Below are 23,710 nucleotides of genomic sequence, written 5' to 3'. Positions count from 1 at the left end.
TTTGTATGTACTTACCATCACAAGAAATTTGGCTTCGATTGGTCAAGGGCTACAAGTAAGGTTCAACAAGTATGCTTGCTTCATTGAGGAGTTCAAAAATGGAAAGCTTGGTAGTCTTATTGTTCATGGTCAAAAGAAAGGCAGGTTATTTGCTTTGGATGTAGGAACTACCATCATATAAAGTTCTATTTATGTTGCAACTGGGCATGGACAAGATAAAGATATCAAAGTATGGCATAGAAATATTGGACATGTGAATTTGCAAAGGCTTAAATAAAGGTAGTTTAAATAGGCTATGTGTCAGCTTTTGTAGTTTGGTTATGCCCTATGTATGTATAAATAACGTAGAGGCTGTGTGTGAAGTGTCTTAAAGGCCAAAAGGTATGTATCAATTTTGGAAAATACTTTGTGTGTACTTAGTTTTGATAATCGAAGAATGAAGAAGAAGAAGACAAAAAAGAAGAAGAGTACTTGCACCTCCATATCTTGTGCCATTCTCCCTTCCATTGCACATCCACATCAATTCTTGTCACAAATAACATTGTACAAACATTCTTGGATTGAATCTAGATTAACTGTCGTCATCCTTAGTTATCCATTAGTTATCACAAGTAATCATAATGTCTACTAATGTGAGGCATTTATGATGAGTACAAAATAGATCAATTGCAATAATTTTAATAGTCATAATTGGTCATTAATGATTAGTCTAAAATGAGTTTGGAAAATTGGCATGAAATATAGAATGTATGCTTCCCCATCCTATGCAAATCTTAAGAATACCTAAATGAGTTTGGAAAATTGGCATGAAATGTATAATGCATCCTCCCCCCTCCTATGCAAATCTTAAGAATACCTATAGCTACATAAATAGTGACACAATTAGCTATGTGTCTTAAAGTAAGATGCACATACCCACCTTATCAAGAAACTACATAGATCTACCTTCCTTTCATAGATTAATTTTAGACTATGTCTTGTCTACATGCAATATATTCTTAGTTTGATATTTTTGTTAAGGATCAAGGGCATACTTGTCTCATTTGTTCCACTTAGTGTAAGCAATAAAGAGAGGATGTCAAAACCACAACTAATAATGCAAATGATGTTGCCATGGTGGAGGATGGAAATGTCGATACTTGAAAGAGGGAAGCTATATATAAGAAGCCTTATAGGATAATGATACAATTGTAGATGGCAAATCATTGAAAGCTTATAACGAGAAGGATACACAAATAGTACTCCATAGGGAGGCCACACCGATGCAATATCCCTAGACACATTTAAGTGGTGCACATGGGATCATGCTCCTAAACACGTGCTTGTTCTTTAGTCCCACATTGATATAAATGCTAACTCCAAGTAGTTTGCTACACCCTCATGATCAGATTCTTTTTATTGCTACTGGTATGCTTCTACCTTTGATGCATCATCTCCTCCTCTAATTTGTGGCTATTATTATTCTTCACATTTCATCCACCATTGCCTCTCCTCTCTTCACCCTCCACATTTCCTTATGCTATCTCATGGCTACTCGTTATTAGCAATGTAGAGTATCCCTCCTGATGGACCCTTTCATGATCATGCTAAGAACCTCAATGAGCACCTACCACACATTGGTTTCTTAGTAAATCATAGACATACTACCTTCAACACATTATTGTGATATGTGTTAGAACTAATCAACCAACTTATTTAGCTTCTTCATTAGAGTGTTGTTGGATGATGACATTGCAATACATTTGATATTTTCTTGATGTGTAATGCATTTGATGTTTCCTTAGCCAATACCTTATATGTATACATACATACATATATCGAGAGAGAGAGAGAGAGAGAGAGAGAGAGAGAGAGAGAGAGAGAGAGAGAGAGAGAGAGAGAGAGAGATAGAGAGAGAGAGAGATTGGTACATCATTGTGCGATCACCTTCTTGAGATAGATTGTGTCATGACCTACCTTGCAATCAAGTTTGAACTCAAATTCTCATTTTGGCAAACACATGAAGCATGCACTATCTATAGAGTATAGTTCCTCATAAGGTCTAATGTGGTCCCAAAAATGTGTACTTTCATGTGTGTGGTGCCAAGGTCTAATATGCATAATAATCTCAAGCATGTATGGTCCCAAAAATGTGTACTTGCTCAAAAGAACGCAATACATCTTGTAAACACAAGTGCTAATGCAAGATGAAGTATCGCTGAAGTAGCAACCAACTAGCAAGGAATGCCAAGCATTGTGAAATTGTACACTAAGCTAAGGATTGTGAAACCTTAGTCCATTTAGTGTGGCATAAACCTTAGTCCATTTTATATAATGTACTAGAAGGAGGCCAAGGAGACCGTGCTGGTGTGGCTCCCTGGGGTACATCTTGAACCACTTATTAGACTCGTATTATCCTAATTGAACTAATGTTGTTGTGCCCTCCAACACATCCCTAGAGCACATTTTGACTTGCATGCATCATCCTCCTAGCCCAACTCACATGGACCCTTCAGCTTGTTTGTGTCTAAAGAACAATTCATGATTTAGCTAGGGATGTAGTGCTGGCATGGCCTACCTAGGACCAATTTTCCCAAACTCTTTCTTCTAGAACAAGGCCACTCTATAATCAATCTCAAAACACTTATGGATCCTAAAAAAAGTTACCATTGAATCACTTCCTATTCTAGGAATACCATGCTAGTATTACACAAAAGGACCAATTGTGTTCTCGTGCATTTGAAGTTGTTGGGACATAAGAGGCTCAATTCTTTTCCTAATACATGTGATGTTATTAGGACACAATCAACTCACACATCCATTACACGAGCCTCTAATGCTAGAGCCCCCTGTGAACATATGAGTTGCCACAATCATAGAGATTGAGGACAAACATGAGGAAGCAGTAGCACCTGCTTACCTACGCATAATGATCACTACCCAATAGATGCATACCTTCAATGCCTTAATCAATGAGGGAGCCGATTTTAATATCTTAACTCACGATCATTGGACTCTAATTAGTCAATTGCAACTACAACCCATGAATGCTAAACTCGGTCCATTTGGGGGTCAATCATACACGCTTTTGGAAAAGTGCAAAGTCGTAGTCTCTATCAAGTCTCACAGCATACCCATGGTCTTTTATGTGTTGCCAAACACAAAGGATGATGGTAAGGAATTGCTATTAGGACGTGCATTTAAGAAGCAAATACACTACAATGTTGATTACAAGTCACAGCACATTCACCTTGCCATTGGCAATGTACGCATAGTGACAGCTTTCAACAAGGGCAGCACAACCACACCAAAACCCACAAAGCCATCGATAGAGAAACCTACAACCAAGTCTAAGAAGGGGGGTCGTGACTTGTCACAACCCACCAAGCCTCAACACCAGCACATGCAACTAAGAGTGCAACCGAAGCCAATGAGCCCAAATTCAAATGTGTACCTAAACACCGAGGATCGCCACCTAGAAATAAGTAGACATGATCTCACAATGCTAGAAACTCATACTCAAGACCTAGGAGGCAAAAAAGGCACTATATGTTGAGATTCAGGCAATCACACCTAGTATAGCCTCTTTGTATTGAGCAATTTGGGTAAAGGATATGTAGGCTATCCAGAATCCCATAAGCATAAAGCAGAAAAGTGGACCTATCCTAAATCTATAAAGCATTGTACTTTCCTTTCATTTTGAATGCAATATGATAGTACTTTTGTCCTTTCAATTAAGTGTCTAAGTCATTGTCTGACCACACAAGATTGTATTTATGAGTCCAAATCTCAATCTTCAAACCTAAGTCACTTGTGCGACATTCTATCTTCAACTCTATGTCTTCATGAGTTCACTCTATATCTTCAAGCCACCATAGCCATGCTCAAATCCATGCATTCCAATATGGTATCAAAGCCATGGTGAGCATGGCTAAGCTAAACTCAGCTCTTATCTCTACTCTCTCAATCTCTCTCAACCTCAATCCCCCCAACTTAGTGTTAGCTCATGACTTCATTTTCAACTTCATTTTCATATTTCACCTTTGAGCTCTTGGATCTCACTCTACAAGCCATATCTTTTCTCAAGGGTTCTTCTGGGGACTTTCTCCTCTGCTCAAGGAGCAACTTCCCATCACCTTAAACCTCAACATTGAGCACTCTGGAGGATAGCATTGCATAAATTTGTCATTGTTTGCAGCCTATTTTGTGCTTGCGTCTGTTTGTACAGCATGCTCTCCCTGCAGGCAGTGCAATTCTTGCCGATTTTATAGCGCAACTGAAGCTCCATTCCTAAGCTCTCTCCCAGTCAAAGGGTTTTCAAAATGGTCATCCATGTGAGCTTCAATAAGTGAAAAATCAAGCCCCTATCCTAAAACCCTAAAGGGGCAGCCATAGCCAAGTTTCTTCAAGCTCATAAAACACTTCAACTTCACCTATCGGAGTTCCTACCACTTTGACCTTAGTTCCCAACAAACATTTGGGCATCAAACCAACAAGGAGGGGACTCAAGTTACAAGACAAGCATCAAAGAATCATCATCAAGCTTGACATCTAGTTCTTTATAGCTAGAATCTCTTAATACTAATCTAGTGCTTTTTGGCACTGACGCTAGTTAGCAATCTCAAGACCCAACTCTTTTGCTCAAATCTAAGAATTTGGTGTTGATTTGCTGCTACTCTTGCCATCCAACATGGGCAAAGATTCACCGACATGTCGATTCAAAGGAGTTGGGTTTCACACTTGGAAAACCCATATCAAGCTCATCTTGATGAAGAGGGGCCTATGGCCCATTATCAATGGACAAGAAAAGAAGCCCCTAGATGCTACCATTGTAGCAATTTGGCTTAAAAATGATGACAAGGCTCAGTCCATCATAAATCTTGAGTTGGATGGCAGCTACATTCATCATGTGGATGCTTGGGACACATCTCATGACACCTGGGATAGATTGGACACATTGTTTGGTGCTCAATCAAAGTCTTATAAATATGGATTGCTAATTGAATTCTTTAGATTGGACATGGAGCCTAATACATCCCTGGCATCTCATCTGAACTACATGGAAAGTCTCCTAACCCATCTTGCAGGAATAAATCTCAAAATGGATGAAGATATTTGTATTGGTGTTTTGCTAAAAAGTCTGCCTCCTGATTATGATAATGTTTCAACCACTTTAATCAACATTCCAAACCATAAATTGGTTGACATTAAGGCCTCTCCATTGAAAGAAGAAAGAAGATAAAAAATAAAGAAGAGTCAAGTACTTCTAAGTATGAACAAATGTTATATGTTAGTAACAAGAACAAAGGAAAAAAGGACCAGTTATTTTGTGACTTCTGCAAAAGGACCAGACACACTGAGAAGTTCTGTCATGCTAGAAAGAGGTCTCAAAAGGACTATCTTGCAGTTGTAAAAGAAGAAGAAGATCATGGAGCAAAGGAAGAAGAAGAAGAAGAAGAAGAAGAAGAAGAAGAAGAAGACCATCGGGAGCAGAAGGACAAGCCTTGCCGGTCCTTCTATTCCTAATTTTTTGATAGACTTTTTTGAAGCCTTGTATAACCTTGCCCTAATGCCTTTGTCATAAGCTTTGTAAACTCCGCATGTAACTTGGCATTACAACCTTTCTACCCTTTGTGAGGCCCCTCTTACAACCTTTGGATGTCCACCATGTTTTTGGTATCCACACTTAGCCTTTTCCGCGACAGCCTCTAGTGTTTTCCATGTTTGTGGTGTGGCTACACTTTACAGGTGGCAACTCACTAAAGTCTCTACACAATTTGTGCCTTTCAAGTTGTGATTGAGGAGGGGTGTTGAGATTTAGGCAATCACATCTAGTGTAGCCTCTTTGTATGGAGCAATCTGGATAAAGGATATGTAGGCTATCTAGAATCCCATAAGCACAAAGCAGAAAAGCAGACCTACTCTAAAGCTATAAATCATTGTACTTTCCTTTCATTTAGTATGCAATATGATGGTACTTTTGTCCTTTCAGTTAAGTGTCGAGTCATTTTCCAACTACACAAGACTGTGTTTATGAGTCCAAGTCTCAACCTTAGAACCTAATTTACTCATGTGGCATTCTATCTTCAACTCTATGTCTTCATGAGTTCACTCTATGTCCAACCACACAAGACTGTGTTTATGAGTCCAAGTCTCAATCTTAGAACCTAATTCACTTGTGTGGCATTCTATCTTCAACTCTATGTCTTAATGAGTTCACTCTATGTGTTCAAGCCACCATAGCCATGCTCAAATCCATGCATTCCAACACTATAGGCATCGACACATGGTCAAGTTCCCAAAACCCTATTGCAAGCATAAGGCTATTATGAGGGCAATACCTGGATATGGGTGCCTAAAGCCAAGTCTGCCAAAGGCACTACTCAAGTGCAACCCTCGAACTTGTCTAAAAGGACAGCACAATAGTTAAGGATCTGAAGCCACATAAGACTCAAGGTGTGAAGCCCATAGAGCCCAAATTCACTAAGGCTACAAAGCCTCAACAAGTTTATCAACAAAACACACAACTTGCTGCCTCCAAACCACCTCAACCTAGCACTACTAGCATTCCAAGAGCCTCACAAGCATCTAGCAACACAATAACAAAATCGCAAACCACGCCTATCGCACAAGAATCTAAACAGACCCCTCTGGATCCACAGAAGCTACAGACATCAATTACTGCTGAGCTATCTAGTCTAATCAAACCCCAACCTCCTATAGGCCTTAAACCACTTACGAGTAGCAATGTATCCTTACCTTGGCCTCAGACTTAGCTGAGGATACAGGGGATGACTTAGTCACTTGCATTCAACGCTTAGATGCTACATTTGCCATGCTTGCTAAAAGCTATGACCGATTAGACTTACGTCTTTTAGAAGAGCCTTTAGCAAAAGTGAAGTGCGTATGCTACCTTGCTCCTGGAAGGAATCTGAATTCGCATTCATTAAGGCTCCTACGATAGCTAAAGAGTTAATGGACAACTAAATCTCTCGCGAGAAAGCTTGCAAACGATGACTCATCACATCTTATGACACATGCATGATCTCTCCCATGACCCAGGAAATTGAAGCGTTAAAAGCCCTAGACAACATTGAGTCTACATTCTTGCATAAATGGTATGCTCTCCGACTCCAATATGAGCAAGAGGGTTGCCGCACTTGATCAACGCCAACCAAAGACATGCAATCAAAACCTCAAAGTATGATCCAACTTATGCGACTCTTACCTCATTTAGAGTCTTACACATTACTCACAGTCTGCAGACTTTAGATGATTAGAAACTCAGACATTCCTAGTAGACCATGTCTTGACTAAGGAGGAACTACATTTGCTAGCCGAATTGCCTCTGGTAACTTTCTAACAGATGTCTTGACATACATAGCACACATCGGCATTCGACCTTTTAACATGGACTGCCATGCCTACTTGGAATACAACCTGCAATTCTACACGGCTTATGCAAAAGTAAAGCACCGTGAATGTGCACTGACTGACCTTAACCCTTCAACCTCTAATCCTAGGAAGGATTCTTCTCATTTCCAGGGGGGAGGGGGTAAGGTAGAAAAACATACTTTATGGAAATTTGGAAAAAACATACTTTAGGAAAATTTTCATTGATTTTTATTCGATTTGGTGGGGTATTGACAACCATCATCCAAGAGGTAGTAGGAGAGGTGCAAGGTGAAGAACAAGTTGGAGGTCAGCTTTCCATAGGATTACTTAAGCATTTCATTTTTGTATAAGCACACAATCATTCTCTACTCATCTTCCTACAAGGAATTATCTTAAGAAAACTAATGGTGAGCTGTGGTATTATGGTAGGGACCCACAATGGCAAGTCATGAGAAAAGCAACAAACTTCTATTTTTTTAGAAGAGGAACAAGCAAAGTACAGGCTATCAATAGAGACAAGGGCCTTCAACCAGTTCAAGTTCAGGCACGTCCTGAACTTGGAAGATGTAGCCATGGAAAAATAGGCCGTGAAACAGATTGTGGAACAATGCAATCTACAAAAGTATGTGGAGAAAGTTGGGCAAGCAATGGGCTATGACAAGTGCACGGAATTCCTTCGAACCTTTAATAGGAACCACGGCATTGTAACTGTGTGGCAAGGAGAGGAAACCCGCCAGGTGGAGGTTGAGCTGAGCCCTGAGATGGTCAAGAGAGCATTGGGCTTGGCCCACAAAGTCAAGAGATGGCCCAAAAGGGATGTGTGTAACATGTTGGGAATGGACAAGATTTTGATTCTCACCAATGGCAGCATCAACCTTGCCAATATCCTAGGATTGGAAGTCCAGTTGCAAGTGAAGATGGTGCATGCCTTGTTCTCCAATCAAAGGTACAACACACTAATGAGTAGGATCAACGTACCAATGTTGGAAAGCGTTGTAACCAAATCCCTAGATGAAGTGAACTTGAATGGCTTCATGCAAAAAATGATTGAAACCTCAGAAAAAGCATTGGCCACAGGTGGAAGACCCGCAGGTGGAGAGTCCCTGGTCTCTAAGGTAAGAAAGAAGTCATCCTCCAAGGTCTCAACCATAGGATTTGGTGGGGTATTAATAGCCATCATCTAGGAGGTAGTAGGAGAGGTGCAAGGCAAAGAACAAGTTAGAGAGACACCCAATAGGTCACCTTTCCATGAGAAGGAACAATCTAGTGAGAGAGTTGTGAGTGAGGAAGGAGAGCAAGAGACATAGTCTAGCCAAGGAGGGGCTAAGAAGCAGAAGAAGAAGACTCCCCCGAAAGAAGGCTAAAGAAGAGAGAAGGAAGAAAGAAAAATCCAACTTGCTGAAGGCACAAAAAGAGTCGAAGAAGATTGAAGAAGAAAGAAGAAGAAAGAAGAAGAAAGGAAAAAGCTAAAATTGGACAAGATAGAAGAGGATCCAAGAGAGCCAAACAGGAGAGAAAAAGAAAGGCAGATGAAGAGGCCGAAGAGCTTAGGAGGAAAGAAGATGAGGACATGGCTAGGGCCATCCGCATGTTGATAGAGCAACGCTCCAAGGAGGAGGAGTTGGCTGCCATGAGCCCTTTTAGAGGAAAAGGCCCAGGAACTAGTGCCCAAGTGCCAGACATTGTACCAACCCCCAATGAGACAGAAGGCAAGGGCAAGGGCTTGCTTCATCCAATCTCACCTGCTCTCATGCCAACTACCCAAAGTACTACACCCAAGGTAAATGCTAGCAATCTCATGGCCTGGGTGCAATCCCTGGTGGACATGGCACAAGAGACAGCCCTAAATGTAAGTGTAGGAACCCCAATGACTAGAACTAAGAGACCGGCGGGTGGTTGTAGATGCTGAGATGAGACAAGACCCCAAAAGGCAAAAGATAGAGGCCTATACCACTTCCATCACCACCGCCATGCTGACTTCCATAGGCTATGATGAATACGTTCAAGAACTTCTTTCACAGCTAGAGAAAGAAAAGGAGGATAAGAAGACAACAACAGCCGAGTTGGAGGCTGAGAAGGAGACATTAGCAGCCTACCAACTCGAGAGAACTCTGCAAAAGTGGTAGGCTATCAAAAAGAGATAAGTGAGCTGAAGGCAGACCTCAAGGTGAAAGAAGGAGAAGAAGATAAGTGGCAAGAAAGGCTTGAGGAAGAGCATCAGGAACTCGTCGCCTTACACAGACAGTACAAACTCCTCATTGTGTAAAATGAAGAGCTGACATGGCAGATGGATAGAATACAAGAAGCCATGGATTAGCTCACAGCAAAAGAAGCAAAGAAAGCTCAAGAAGGAGAAGAGAATCAAAGAAAGATAAATGAAATGATATGTATGCTGTTGATGGAGATGGAAGAGCAAGGGAGATTAGAGAGAGAGGTTGAATGCTTGGAGAAGGAGAAGGAGAAAATAACCAAAAAGTGGAAAGAGCAAGAACCAATGATAATGGCCTTAGCTCAAAGATAGAATGAAAGCTTAGAGGAAATGAAATAGAGAGCCAAAGAATGGGTGACAAAGAGTGAAAGGAGAGTAAAAGACCTAGCAAGCTGCCTGGCCCTTGCAGAAGGGAACAGAGTGTTAGCAGAAAGTAGGGCGGCAGAGGATGCACACACAAGATTGGAAGCCCAACAACGTGTCTTCCTCAGCACTATCTTGGATGTCACATAGTTAGAAGAGGAGGAGGCCATTGAGACACTAAAGAGAAAGCTGGAGATCGCCCACAGAGCCATAAGGCATGGGTCGTGTGCTCAACCACAAGGAGAAGGGACAAGCCTAAGCCAACAAGATCAAATAAATTATTTGCTAAGGGCAGGGCTAATGGTCCAAGATAAGGACCTATTAGGCTTGAAGGAAGGAGAACCACAAGAGCCTAGGAGTAAATATGAAATGCAGAGGCCACTTCCAGAAGTAAGACTAAAATTTAAAATGGGGCATCCAAACGAGGAGCTAGTCCTGCAACCTCCCTCTCCACAACCAAAAATGCAACAAGAGGTGGACACCATTGCCAAGAGAAAAGCAACAATCAAGAAGAAGAGAATGAGGAATGAGGATGTTGGAGAGGGCAAGGAGAAGATTAAAAGCCCAACCAATAGTAGCCCTAGAAGCGCCCATTCCACCATGAGAAGATTGTTTTCTAGTGAATCGGAATGCAGATCTCATATTGTGGGGGCAGAAAGAGAACAGCCGCCAACCCTTCGACTTCACTTTCAAATTCCCCTCTACACTATGGAGAGTACTATCAACCAAAGTGGTGGAGGAGGTGATAAGTGTGGGAGGAAGGCTCAACGATAGGTGGAGGGAGAAGAATCCAATGTAGTGGGGAATTGAAGCATCTGATTACTAGGAAAACAAAGTGATGGAGGTGCCCAGGACAATGAAAGGCTACAAGTCCCAACCAAAGTGGAGGAGGAGAATCTGGGATAGCAACATGGACTCTTGGATGTCATTTTGCAACACACTACCCTTAAAGAGAAACAACCCCACATACATGCCATATCCGAGAAGGGTAGGGGTGGACTTCAACCCTGACATCCACGACAGATATGATTTTCCAAAAATGTACAATGTAAATGCCACTAAGCCGGCAGACCTTCTCCAATGAACGACTTACGGGCCTCGATTGCCCATTTTCTTAATCAGTTCAATTCTTGCCCAAATCTCACCTTTATCTACTTGTAACTATCTTAGATTACTTAGGGTACTACTTAAACAATATCCTACACCACAATAATATCACATCTCGCCCCTATTTTTTTATCTTAATGCCGGCATAGATAGTTGTGCCATGGCTAGGTTGATGATGCGAGATACCCTCTTACCATCCTTTTGCATGGCCCTCTTGAAGGACATAAAAGACAACCGCTTCACTAGGTGCAACCACCCATCTTTTTCCACAACTCCTCTCTATGTTAGAATGAACCTAAAAGAATATATGCAGGGAAAAGGCTTCCTTAGCAAGTCTCTTAAGCTCCCAACTTCTTCTCATGGCCATGATGGCGAAGATTAGTTCTTCATTACTTTGCAAAAAAAAATAGACAAAGGAAAAAGAAAAAAAAAAGGAAAAAGAAAAGGGTAAGATAACAGAGAAGAAAATCACAAGAGAAAGCAAGAAACTCACTACATGAGTGCCATAGTCACTGCACCTAGGGGTCCTCAAGTTAGGTGCATCCGGGGGCCTCAGTCGGTTGGCTTCGTCACCAACCCTCTAGCCTCTTTTTGATTCCCCACTTCACCCTTAGGGCACATCAAGGGTGAAGGGCAAGGCATACCAAGGGAGGTCACACTGGCCTATGGTTGACATATCTCCCTAAGCTTCACCCATCGCACCTCCCTTATGCACAAACTGGGTCCTCAAGTGTGGCACAATACCCAAGCTTGCCTTTGGTTCTTGCCTCTAGTTCAACCCAGCTCCCATTTCCACTAGCACGAGCACATTACACCGAACGGTAAGGTAGACACATCCCCAAGGCAATGCACTTTTCTTTTCCTTTCAAGTAAAGACAAAGGTGACCAGCCACCAACCTCGAAGACCCCATTATCCACTCGACATACCCTCCGCCTCCACCACCTCAATCATTCGATAAGCTTCTCTTCCATGACCAATCCCCACAAGGCCCCATCATCGACTCACATGACCACCCTTCAACTCACCGAGCCCTCATCAACAAAGACCCACAAATGCTATGGGACTAGCACTCGACTAGGAGGGGGTAATGTTAACCCCAGTGTAGGATAAGGAAAAATAAAAGCAAAAATAAATCTAAGAAAATTTTGCAATGCTGACCTAATGAAGTCAACAAGAAGGAGAAAAGGCAAAAGATGCAAAGGCAACCTCAAAAAAATGCAAAAGATGGAAGGTGCATTTTTAAATGAAAGATGTCCCTAAAATTTTGTAAAAGAGCTCCAGGCTTCCTCTTGTGCAAATTGTAAAATCTAGACATGCATAAGTAAAGGGATAAGGTAAATAGAAGGGAATAGGAAAAGAGCACCTTGGCAAGACATCCGATCATGTAAAAAAGGGGATGGGTGCCCAAAGGATTTAGGGCTTGTATATAAACCCAAAAAGTGAATGAGAAGTTCATTCTTGGTGTGTGTAAAAAGTAGCTCTCTTCTTCTTTTCTTCTCTTCCTCTTGCTTGTGCTTGAGAGAGGGAGTGTGAGAGTGTGAGAAAGTAGTGTATGAGGGTGAGGAACCATGGTTGAGAAGCTCTCCATCTTCTCCTCTCTTCTTTTCTTATCTTCTCTTCTCTCATCTCACGTGCATGGCTATGGTGGATGGAGCTTGAAGGTAGAGGGTTGAGCTTGCTTGAGCTTGCATTACGGATTGTGGAGATACCAGAATGCTTGAGGGAGGAGGCTACTCATTTGGGCATCAAGGTAAGCTCGCTACACTCGTAGGATCAGAAGCGTGCAGGTAGGTGAGAGATAGTCATTAGAGCTTGCTTGAAATGCTTGGCAAACGCTTGAAACAATGAGCGGTCCATGGGTCTTGGCGGTCGAGAGTGAGCTCCCACTTCATACACACACACACACACACTCTCTCTCTCTCTCTCTCTCTCTCTCTCTCTCTCTCTCTCTCTCTCTCTCTCTCTCTCTCTCTCTCTCTCTCTCTCTCTCTCTCTCATATAAGCAATTCTCTCTATTGTATAATCTCTATTGTATAACAAACTCTCTCTTTTACAATGCAAAACAATTATAACAAGCAATTCAGATCTAGATTTGTATTGCATTGTCCTCTAGCAAGTGTAATACTATTTCACAAACTAAGAGAGACAAGGATAGTAAAAGATTGTCAAAATTTTTATCATAACTTACCAAAAGAGCTATGTTTGTATTTTTTTAACAAAATAAAATGCATTTTCGCTCAGAAATAGCATAGTTTTTACTCCTTCGATCACACTGTGGGCAACATTGCGATAGTTCTACTTCCAAATATGAGGTGCAAGTTCTCAATAAGCATGGGTTGGTGTATAAACATATTTACATTTGCATTCATTCTAAACACTCAAAGATACATGTAGTACAAGTGCTTGCATGCTAGATATGCATTCCCTTCCACTACACAATCCATGAAATCCTAACAATTACATGTTGGGTTCTTTGCAGTGTGCACATCATACCACTCCTACAAGACACTTTAGTTAGGTTTCTCTAGTTTGAAAATCTTATGTTTCATGGCCTTCACCACTATGTGGCCCTTCACAGTTGCATCTAGAGCCAATGCTAAATCTATCCTTTTCCTTGCAACTTGTGAGACATTGATTTGATATCTATGTGAGCTCTCATTAGCATCCACTTGTTGTGTAATGCCTTTTGTGAAACAAACCCACCACTCTCCAACATGTGGATTTCTTCTATAGCCAAATTTGTGCCTCATGCCACTGGATATACTTGTGGAGCTCAACTGGTGCGTGTTGAATGGAAGAACATACATTCCATGTATGGTCCACACTACCATTGCAGAAGCACATGAGTTGGCACTACATTCCATTGTTAGCTTCCCCTCTTGAGTTATGACATCCCAAAACAAAGGTGCGACTACCCTATGTTCGTGTTTCTAATTGGTTTCTTGCATTTTCTTTGTTAAGCCCCCAACTAGCCTTGACATTAGATACAACTATATGTTAGAATCCTTCTTATGACCCAGATGGTATTGTGAAGATCTATCTCCACCACCACTTCCTCTAAAGAGATTGCAGACACTACCTTTACTTGGTTAGAAGGAAAAGAGCCCTCGAATTTTAATTTTCTAGTTCCCTTTGTTTTGGGTTGGTTTTCTGTTACATACTCAAGCCTGTGAGAGGTGTTTGCCTCCTCTCACCCCACTTTCCCACCATCAACCTTTCGTTTCCTTGCCATTTTTACCTTGTGGCCTCTAAAATCAAGTTGTTGATTCATTTTAGTTCGAGTTATCACCTCCTCTACCATCTTTGTTGCCATTGTTGGTGTCGGGCTACTCCCTTATCATAGTTGACTTTAAAAACTTCTCTACACTAGGTCATATACCATGGAAATTTCCTCCAATGAATGCATACCATTTTGTGCTCTGTAATAACCCATTAGCCAAATCACTAACACATGGATCATACAAGCTAATGGTCCCTTTGAATCCCTCACCAATCAATGAACTTGCATGCACTGCCTCTGCTAGGTTTGTGGTTGGCATATGAGTAATGTCCTCTACCACTTGCACCAAAACCAATATGAGAGTATACGGAGTGTGAGAAAACAATTATAGCCCATATCACATTGCCTACTCTTATATATTAGACTTACCTTGGCAAAGTGACGTCTCCAATGTGGATATTTGATATTCCACCAACTAAGCCAACAATCCATCATCGAAATATTGCAATCTACAGCTTTGCTTGAGGCATACCAAGCTTGAATGAATCGATACTACATAGTTGCATCATCTTTCGAGGATGCACATTTCCACATGTAGCACAAACACTTGTGCTGCCCATCTTAGAAACCCCCTCTTAGGGGAGGGCAAGAAGCAAGTTGATTGAACAAGCTTTAAAGTGAGCTTTTTTTAGCTACCCCCCAATTTTGTTCCACATAGTTCACTTCTTGCACCCTTAATTGCAACCACCACCACCATGTGTATCTCCACTTCCAATAGCACTAGCATCTCCACCACCACTACCACCTCCACAATCTCCTCCTTCTTGACCATAGCCTCCTCCTCCATCACCACCATCTTTTGCTCTCTTCCTCCTTCCCCTTCTCTACCCTTTACTTTACTTTCTCATTCTCCAATTCTACACCTCTCTCTCTCTCTCTCTCTCTCTCTCTCTCTCTCTCTCTCTCTCTCTCTCTCTCTCTCTCTCTCTCTCTCTCTCTCTCTCTCTCTCTCTCTCTCTCTCTCTCTCTCTCTCTCAACTCATTAGGGTAACTTCTCTTTTGTGTGTGTGTGTGTGTGTGTGTGTGTGTGCGCGTGTGCGTGCACGCGCGCCCACACATATGCATATTAACATGTGTTAACTTTAGTTTTGCACATTATTATCCTTCAGATGGTGAATAGTATGATGGTGTGACTTTTTCATCCTTTAAGGAGTAGGTTGGAGGATCAAACCACATGTAAACCATACATTATCTATGCATTCATTTTGCTTGCATTCAATTACTCTTACATTCTTTAGGCCTTCATTTTGCATTCATTATTTAGTATTAATATTAGTTAGTTATTAATCAATATTAATTACTTAATAGTTCATAAATGTACTAGTTAATGTAAGTTAAATATTAACTAGTTATAATATTAATCATTTATATCAATTAGGTAAATATTTATTGGTTAAACATCAATTATTTAAGTTATTAATTAATTAATACTATTTACTACTTATATATGAATAGTTGGATACTATAATTAACCAGTTAAATAATAGATATAATATTATTCAGTTGAATAATAATTAAGAATTTATTATTTATTATTGTAAGTATTTAATTATTGATTATGTAATATAAATTATTTATTAGTTATTAATGTTATTAAAATATATCAGTGCATCAAAATATTTTATTATTGAAGTTTGGAGTGTAAAATGGAGAATTCTTCAAAGGAATAATAGATCCAAGTAATGAAGTAATACATGGCTACATTTTACATAGATCATGAAGCAATTTCTTACAAGGGTCTATTGTAAACATTCCATGTGTATCCTAATTAAATGATATTAAATGAGAGAGAGAGAGAGAGAGAGAGAGAGAGAGAGAGAGAGAGAGAGAGAGAGAGAGAGAGAGAGAGAGAGAGAGAGAGAGAGAGAGAGAGAGAGATGCATAAATTTATGTGTATGTGTATGTGGTTTCACTCATGTTTGCATAAACTAAAGTACTAACACATCAAGATGTAATGATAAAATATGTGCAAAGAAGGGAGAGATGGGGATGTGAATGTATATGTTAGTGTGATATCGCTTGTGTATGTGAAATTGAATTGCTATTGTGATAATATTATAAAAAATAAGCACATAAGCTTGATCTAGTGATGTAAAGAGGTTAAGGAGAGAGAATTACTAATGCCGAGAGAGAGAGAGAGAGAGAGAGAGAGAGAGAGAGAGAGAGAGAGAGAGAGAGAGAGAGAGAGAGAGAGAGAGAGAGAGAGAGATGATAAATGAGAGTTCGGGGTGAAAGGAAGAGAGAGAGAGATAGAAAGAGAGAGGGTGTTATTGAGGGAGAGGAGGAGAGGGAGATGCATATCATGGGTCCCCAACATATGAGAGAGAGAGAGAGAGAGAGGATGTGGAGGAGAAACGATGAGAGAGAGAGTAAGTGTATGTGTATGTGGTTTCGCTCATGTATGCACAATTGAACCACTAACATTGTGATAATATTATAAAAAATAAGCACATAAGCTTAATGTAGTGATGTAAAGAAGTTAGGGAGGTAGAACTACTAATGTGTTGTTAGAGAGAATATATATATATATATGATAAATTATAAATGAGAGAGTTGGGGGTGAAAAAGAGAAAGAGAGAGAGGAGGTGTTATTTATGGGGAGAAGGGAAAGGAGATGCATGTTGTGGGTCCCCAAGATATGGGGAGAGAGAGAGAGAGAGAGAGAGAGAGAGAGAGAGAGAGAGAGAGAGGAAAATTGATACTTGAGGTAGTTAAAAGGGGGGGAGATAGAGAATAATAAGTGTTGGTGGTGTTGTTGGTTGTGGGTCTAATGAGGAGGGGGAGAGTAAGATGTGGTGGTGGTCGTCATGGTGGTGGTAGTGGAGAAGTAGCAATGATGCTTGATATATGCCCACAAGAGAAAGAGGACCAAGTGGAACATGTGGAATAAAATTGAAGGTTGCTAAAAAAAACTCACTTCTTGCATGCACTCGCTTGGTTGGTGGCATCATCAAGCTAGCTGGGGGAACTTTATCCTAAAAGCAAGCTAGTGACTTTGTAGGCTATCAAGGGTGTCATAGATATCATGAACACATGTTTTCAATGTGCTTGGTGGCTCACTTTTCTTGAGGGAAGTATACAAGTTGGGGGGGGGGGGGGGGGGGGGGGGGGCAACTTGGAACTCCTTGTGGAGGAGCACTCTCATGGAAAATGAACACCCGTTCACTAGGGGTTTGTCTCTAGTAGTTAATGATGCCTTTGCAGATACTCCAATGTTGAGAGATAAATTAATTTCAAGGGAGAGAAGAGCACTCTAATAAATTGCTCGCTTGATTGGGCTAGTACTATAGATTGCATGTTAAAAAAATGAAAAATTAAGTATTTTTTCTATTTTTACAACAATGTTGTGAGGCATTGTTGGAAATTTAGCAAGATAGTGCTACATCCTCCAACCAAGGTTCTGTCTTTGTGGCCAATCACCATAGACACACACATGAGGTTGAAAGACAAGAAAGTTGATAGCTAAAATATTTGATATTGGTGTCTCACATGGAGAGATAAAGGTGACAGTTCAAGAACATGATATGCTTATGAGTCTGGACCCTTTGATAAGGCAAAACAAAACGTTTCCCTACAAGCTTTGTATATCCATAGATAACAAGCCCTTGATTTATCTACTCAATTAGTCTATGGGAAAGTCTACAAGGCAAGGGTAAAAGAGATATTCAAGTTGCAAATGAAAAATCCATAGTCAAGCATAGTAGACTTTGTGGAAGTGCTCACTCAAAAGCAACCAACAAGTTCCTACATATATTTTCAATATAGAACAAGGTCTTACATCATGAGGTCTTGTAAGAAATAGCTGGCATGTCAATCTATATACTTTGTTACCTTATGCTCTTTGATCAAGATCTAACCAATAATATGCACACTCATCAAGCTAGCATAATAGAGAATAGATTGAAGGACATGCTCATAATTGTTGTTAGGACAATTCCTATTAAATACCTTAAACACTATTTGCTATGTATTTTGCTTTATGTTTTTATATGTGATGATGAAGTTGTGGCATGCTCGCTAGTCTTAGATGATATATTCTAGTTGCTCTATCAAGCATAATGCTTATACAACACATTTAAAATGCATGCTTGTTGCTATGTGCTCACTCCATAGATGTACCCTTTTCTCGCAAAAGCAATGATACCCAAACAACAACCTCTAATTGATAAGCCCAAGGTTCTAGCAAGTCATACAACTACACTAAATATTGAGACTCAAACTAAGACTAAGCTCCCCAACACCGCTCCCAAGGCTAGAGCCAAGAACAATCTAGATTCATAAGATTTTTTATCATGAGATCAATACTCAAGACAGCTTAGATGTCCTAGAGATTTCCAAGAAGCTACTCCAATATTTAGACTATCCAACTAAGATAGAATAATGTGCAAAGCTCATATTGATGGATAAATGAGCAAGTATGAGTAGCGAGGAACATATTTAGCACTTGTTGAGGATAAGAAAAACCTTGGTCCTTCCTCCCCTTGAGAAGCCAAATTGTTACATATGATTGAACCTAGACTAAAAAAACTTATTTTCATAGCATAGACCACAAGCCCTAGCAAGGCAAACCAAAAGTTTAGGTATGAACAGACCCAAGCTTTATATGGTATACCTAGTTGGGCACTCAACTTTAGGGGCAACTCCTCTACAAAGGTTCTTGCTATAATTCTCATTGCTCATAGGTGTCTGCCCTTCTTCAACCTTCACAAATGGTATAATAATCAACATATGAGAGTGTTTATGGATATCACATCATATCCTTGGTTAGAGCAGATGAACCCTCACTAAACATAACTCAATAGTGTCCTTACACCTCATAGCTAAGGTCAAAGGACTGCTTCTATTCAAGTAAATCATGAATCCTTGCTAAAGAAAGGGTTTAATAGGCTAGAAGTGAATATCATAAGCTGTATACCAAGGGCCGGTGAAGTTGAATGCATGTTGAAATATCTCCACCTTTTAAAGACGATGCCTCCTAAGTCAATACTCTTTCACAATCAACATTGTTGTAATATTATCAGAATAACTTGCAAGACACATACCCTAACATGTAAATAAAAACCATTAACCATAAGCTAGTTAGGACTTTTTGATAAATAGATGAATTTTTTAAATCCTTACATTGATCATCAAACTATTACTAACCCAGGCAAAGCATGAGTCTTAGTCACATGTGATGCGATTGGATTTGGTCTTGTGATTATGGTTAGCATGATGTGACTACTAGTCACATCATATAGATTGTGCTCACTCGAGTCATATTGCATTGCGAGGGTCCTCTTGTGTGGTTGTAGTGAACGACTCACATTGCACTAAATGGCCTTGTCTATCAAATCACAACATGACTCCGATTGCATCATAAAAGCACTTGCATGTGATTGTAGCTCTGAGCTAGTCATAGAAAGATTTTTGCTATTGCCCATCATAATTCTCATTTAATCTCTTATGTCTTGCTTAGGAACATATTGAAACTACATGTTACTTAATTTCAATCTAGTAGCTGCATGTGAACATGGAACTCACTCAATTCCAACTTCACTCCTCCAACATCTAAACAATGCTTAGCAAAGGCCAAGTTCCAATCATGCCCCTCGATTTTCATCAATAATTCATTGTATGGTTGCAACTACTTCATCGATGATGAAGTGGAGATTGCTGGACCTGTCCATACACGATGAATGTTCTTCTTGGAGCGCTTCATGAAAACCCTGAAAGGATTTGTGCGACAATGAACTCGGCCAAAAGGTAGCATGGCTAAAGGTTGGTTGGTGTCTGAGGCGCTAGTGCATATTTCACAATGGCTACCAACAGTGGATCTAGATAATAGTATGCTATGGTCGCTAAAGGACGATGATAGACTGACCAGAGATGTGGTGGTTGAAAATGGGGTAGAAAAAAGAATGGATGCTACAATGGAGGAGAAAGTGAATCGCTTTTGTATGTTGCACCATGCCTCTATGGAGACATGGCTCACTAGGTACCAACAAGCTAGGCAAGATCGAGAGGAAGAACGATCTGAATTTCAATGTAGTATGCGGTGTATTCTTAATTCTATGGTTTTTATAATGCAAACACATGCATACTCAAGAATCAATAGTCAAGCTTAAAGCTAAATTGAATTTTCCATAATAAAAAGGAAGTATTTTTTATCATCTTCAAGTAGAGAAATTACGAGATACATATTGCAATGCTTGCTACTAATTGTAAGGTTTTTGTCACTTGCCGCTAATTACTTATATCACGCTTATCAACTGGAGGAACTGCCATTCATTAGAGAGCAATGAAAAAGTAATTATTAACTCTATTTTTTTAATTCAATGATTCAATGTGTATTCTTAATTCTATGGTTTTATCATGTGCACACGTGCATGCTCAAGAATCAATTTCAAGTGGTTAAATAATTATTAACCTTGGTTTTTTAATTATATTAATTCCAATTTTAGGTGGTTAAATAATTGCGCGTCTGTTGGCACATCTATATTGGCATCTATTTGCGCGGATATATAGACACAAAATTCGCGTACAACTCACCATGCATACATCCAATGCCATAATTTGAACCCAACCATGTAAACCTTTAGCAAGGAGGCAAGCATAGAGACAAGCATATATGGGTACCTTACTCCCTTCATTGATTGCATCCAACAACTACTATCTACTGATCCACCAAGAAAATTAACAATCCGCATCACACCAAGGTATTGAGTTTGGATATTCCTCAACACCACCATCATGATCAAGCTTTTGAACATTGGGTATTCATCAATGCAATTATTCTTAGACCACATTGCTTAGTAGCAATATCATTTGGCTCTCCCACCATGTTAATGAAGTCAAGGCTTGATGTCATAACATTATATGCCATTTCATAGGAAAATTGCAAACAAACAAGTATGCAATTCACTACACCCCACTTAGGGGATCTCAAGTTAGAGATGATTGGTGGCCTCAAAAAATTGACTCTGTCTCTTACCCCCTAGCCACCTCCTCTATTCCCTCATGCATACTCGAGGCATGCTAAGGGTAGGACATGACTAGGATGCTCTTGCTTGCCTAGTGTTAGACTCGGCTTTTTGAGTCAATTATATCTCCTGCTTCCATAGTGTTACACACGACTCACATGACTCCTTGAGTCACTTACAACTTTCTTTCCCCACAGCTTCCTTCACCTACCTAGTGCCAAAGGAGTGAATGTGCCAAGGAAGGTGAAAAATGCACTTCATAATGAGAAGAAGTCTCATTCACCACGACCATTATCTCAATTAGAGATTTAGTCACCATGGGGACATACACATCAACTATGACTTGGATAGAACTCAAATGCTTATGTATCCAAACTCTCATCTCCTTACCATCTTCTTCGTGATTCCTTTGTCCTCATCATCAACAATATTTCATATCACCAAATTATGGAGAATACCCTTGCTACAACAATAACCCATCCAATGAAGAACACTAAGGACCTATTCTTCTAGCTTGTGTATTACCCTATGTAAGCACATAGATGCACATGTTAGTTGTACTACAACTTAAGCACGGATTGGGTCCTCGAGGTGTGGAACATTCCTCATGAGGCTATGACCTACATAGCACTATACTTATCTCCCAATCTACCTACATATGTCACGTGCATGAGAAAACTAACACTACCCCTAGGAAGAGTCTATGTGCGAAATTTTATTTGGAGCTATCATGACTATTGTGGACCCCCATCTATTAGGTTTACCCTTAGCAACAAGTTTCTCATCCTTCATCACCTTGCAAGTCCTCCTTTCTAGCACCTCAACTCATTGTCTTCATGAAAATAAATGTCTACCATATTGACATTGACAATGACAATTTCCCTAGTTAAAACCTCACCATTCCCACATGGTTCATTGTTAGTGGTGATCTCTCAACAACTACTACCCTCTAATTCAATGACCTATCATTCTCCACATCAAGTGAATCGCATCCCTCCAACTATCTTGCTCAAGTTCTAGCTTCCTCGTCTATGTTGCATGACACATACATGCTACTCTCAATAGGACGAGTCCAAAGGGACTAATACTCCAACAAAGAGGGGAGTATGATGAGGGGAGAACATGGAGGCTCCATCAGGGGACATGGTGGAAGGAGCCAATCACAGAAGATTAAGCCAATATCAAGAGGACCTTGCATACTAACTATCCCCATAAGCACTAATTGTAGAATACACTATCATCTTATGAGAGACAATAAGCACTTATTATGAGAGAGAATGAGCAATAACTACATAAAATGATAATCCTACATTGCATACTAACAATCACCCTTATGAGAGAAGAAGCACTAATTGCATAATACATAGAGCCTACATTGTAAACACCCTTTGTTCCATTTTCTAGTGCGAACTAGCTTTTTGCTATCTTGTACTCTCCATCTCTTGTTTTTGTATTTGGAATGTACGAGAGAAGCTAAGAATGAGTGTGAGAGAGTGAGGCAGTGAGTCCTTCATCTTCTTCTCTTCTCTTCTCTTCTTATCCTCCTCCAAAACATGGAGCATCGTGGCATGATGAAGAAGTAAGGTGATTTGGCATGTTGAGCTTATTGTGGGGTTTGGTGATGCATTGAAGTATGCGACAATCCTTCTTCATAGAGATTCAAGAGAGGTAAGCATCATGTGGTTCCATAGCCTACATCGAGTTGTGCTTGTTGTGAGAGGGAAAATATCTCTACCGCTTTCACACCCACATTAAGTGATTGCCTAGACTAGAGCTCATGATATCCACAAACAACATAACCAAGGGTGAAGCATGAGGAAACAAATCTCATTTCCGACTATAAGTAAGCAAGCCAATGTTGTGTCACTATCTTTTTCTTGTATAGAAAGCATGAAAATGACCTATCAACAAATTTTAAATTTTTTTCTATTACTATCAATAATATGATAAACCAAATTGATTATCTAAATGTATTCTTATAATTGGTAGAATCCACAAAATCCGCAATGGCCAAAACCACACTTATAATTGGGACAGTAATGAGGTAGCTTCATTCCTACTCCAAGAGCCATGGCAAATTGACAAGTTGGCAAATTATCTCCCCAAGGTATGGATGACATTGGACAGAAATGGCACAAGACGGGGGGGGGGGGGGGGACACATGTATTCCTATTGGAATGTGCCCCTTTATTGGCCTTAACTTAAAAGTATGGATGGATAGATGGAGAGCCAAATTAAGAGCCTTGTCGCCCCAAGGTGAGCGAGGGCAAAAGGAAATTGACAACCCTCTTCTTCCATTGAGATCATATTGCTAGAAAGGAAATGAGATGATTGCTCATTGGTTGAGATATAAATGATAGTTGCCCCAACTACGAATCGTGGGAATTTAAATGAAAAAAAAAGGAAATCTCCCT

This window comes from Lygodium microphyllum, chromosome 27 (assembly GCF_053477565.2).
Source record: "Lygodium microphyllum isolate KBCC chromosome 27, Lygodium_microphyllum_v1.1.10, whole genome shotgun sequence".
Taxonomy (NCBI): domain Eukaryota; kingdom Viridiplantae; phylum Streptophyta; class Polypodiopsida; order Schizaeales; family Lygodiaceae; genus Lygodium; species Lygodium microphyllum.
This window is presented reverse-complemented; position numbering follows the sequence as displayed.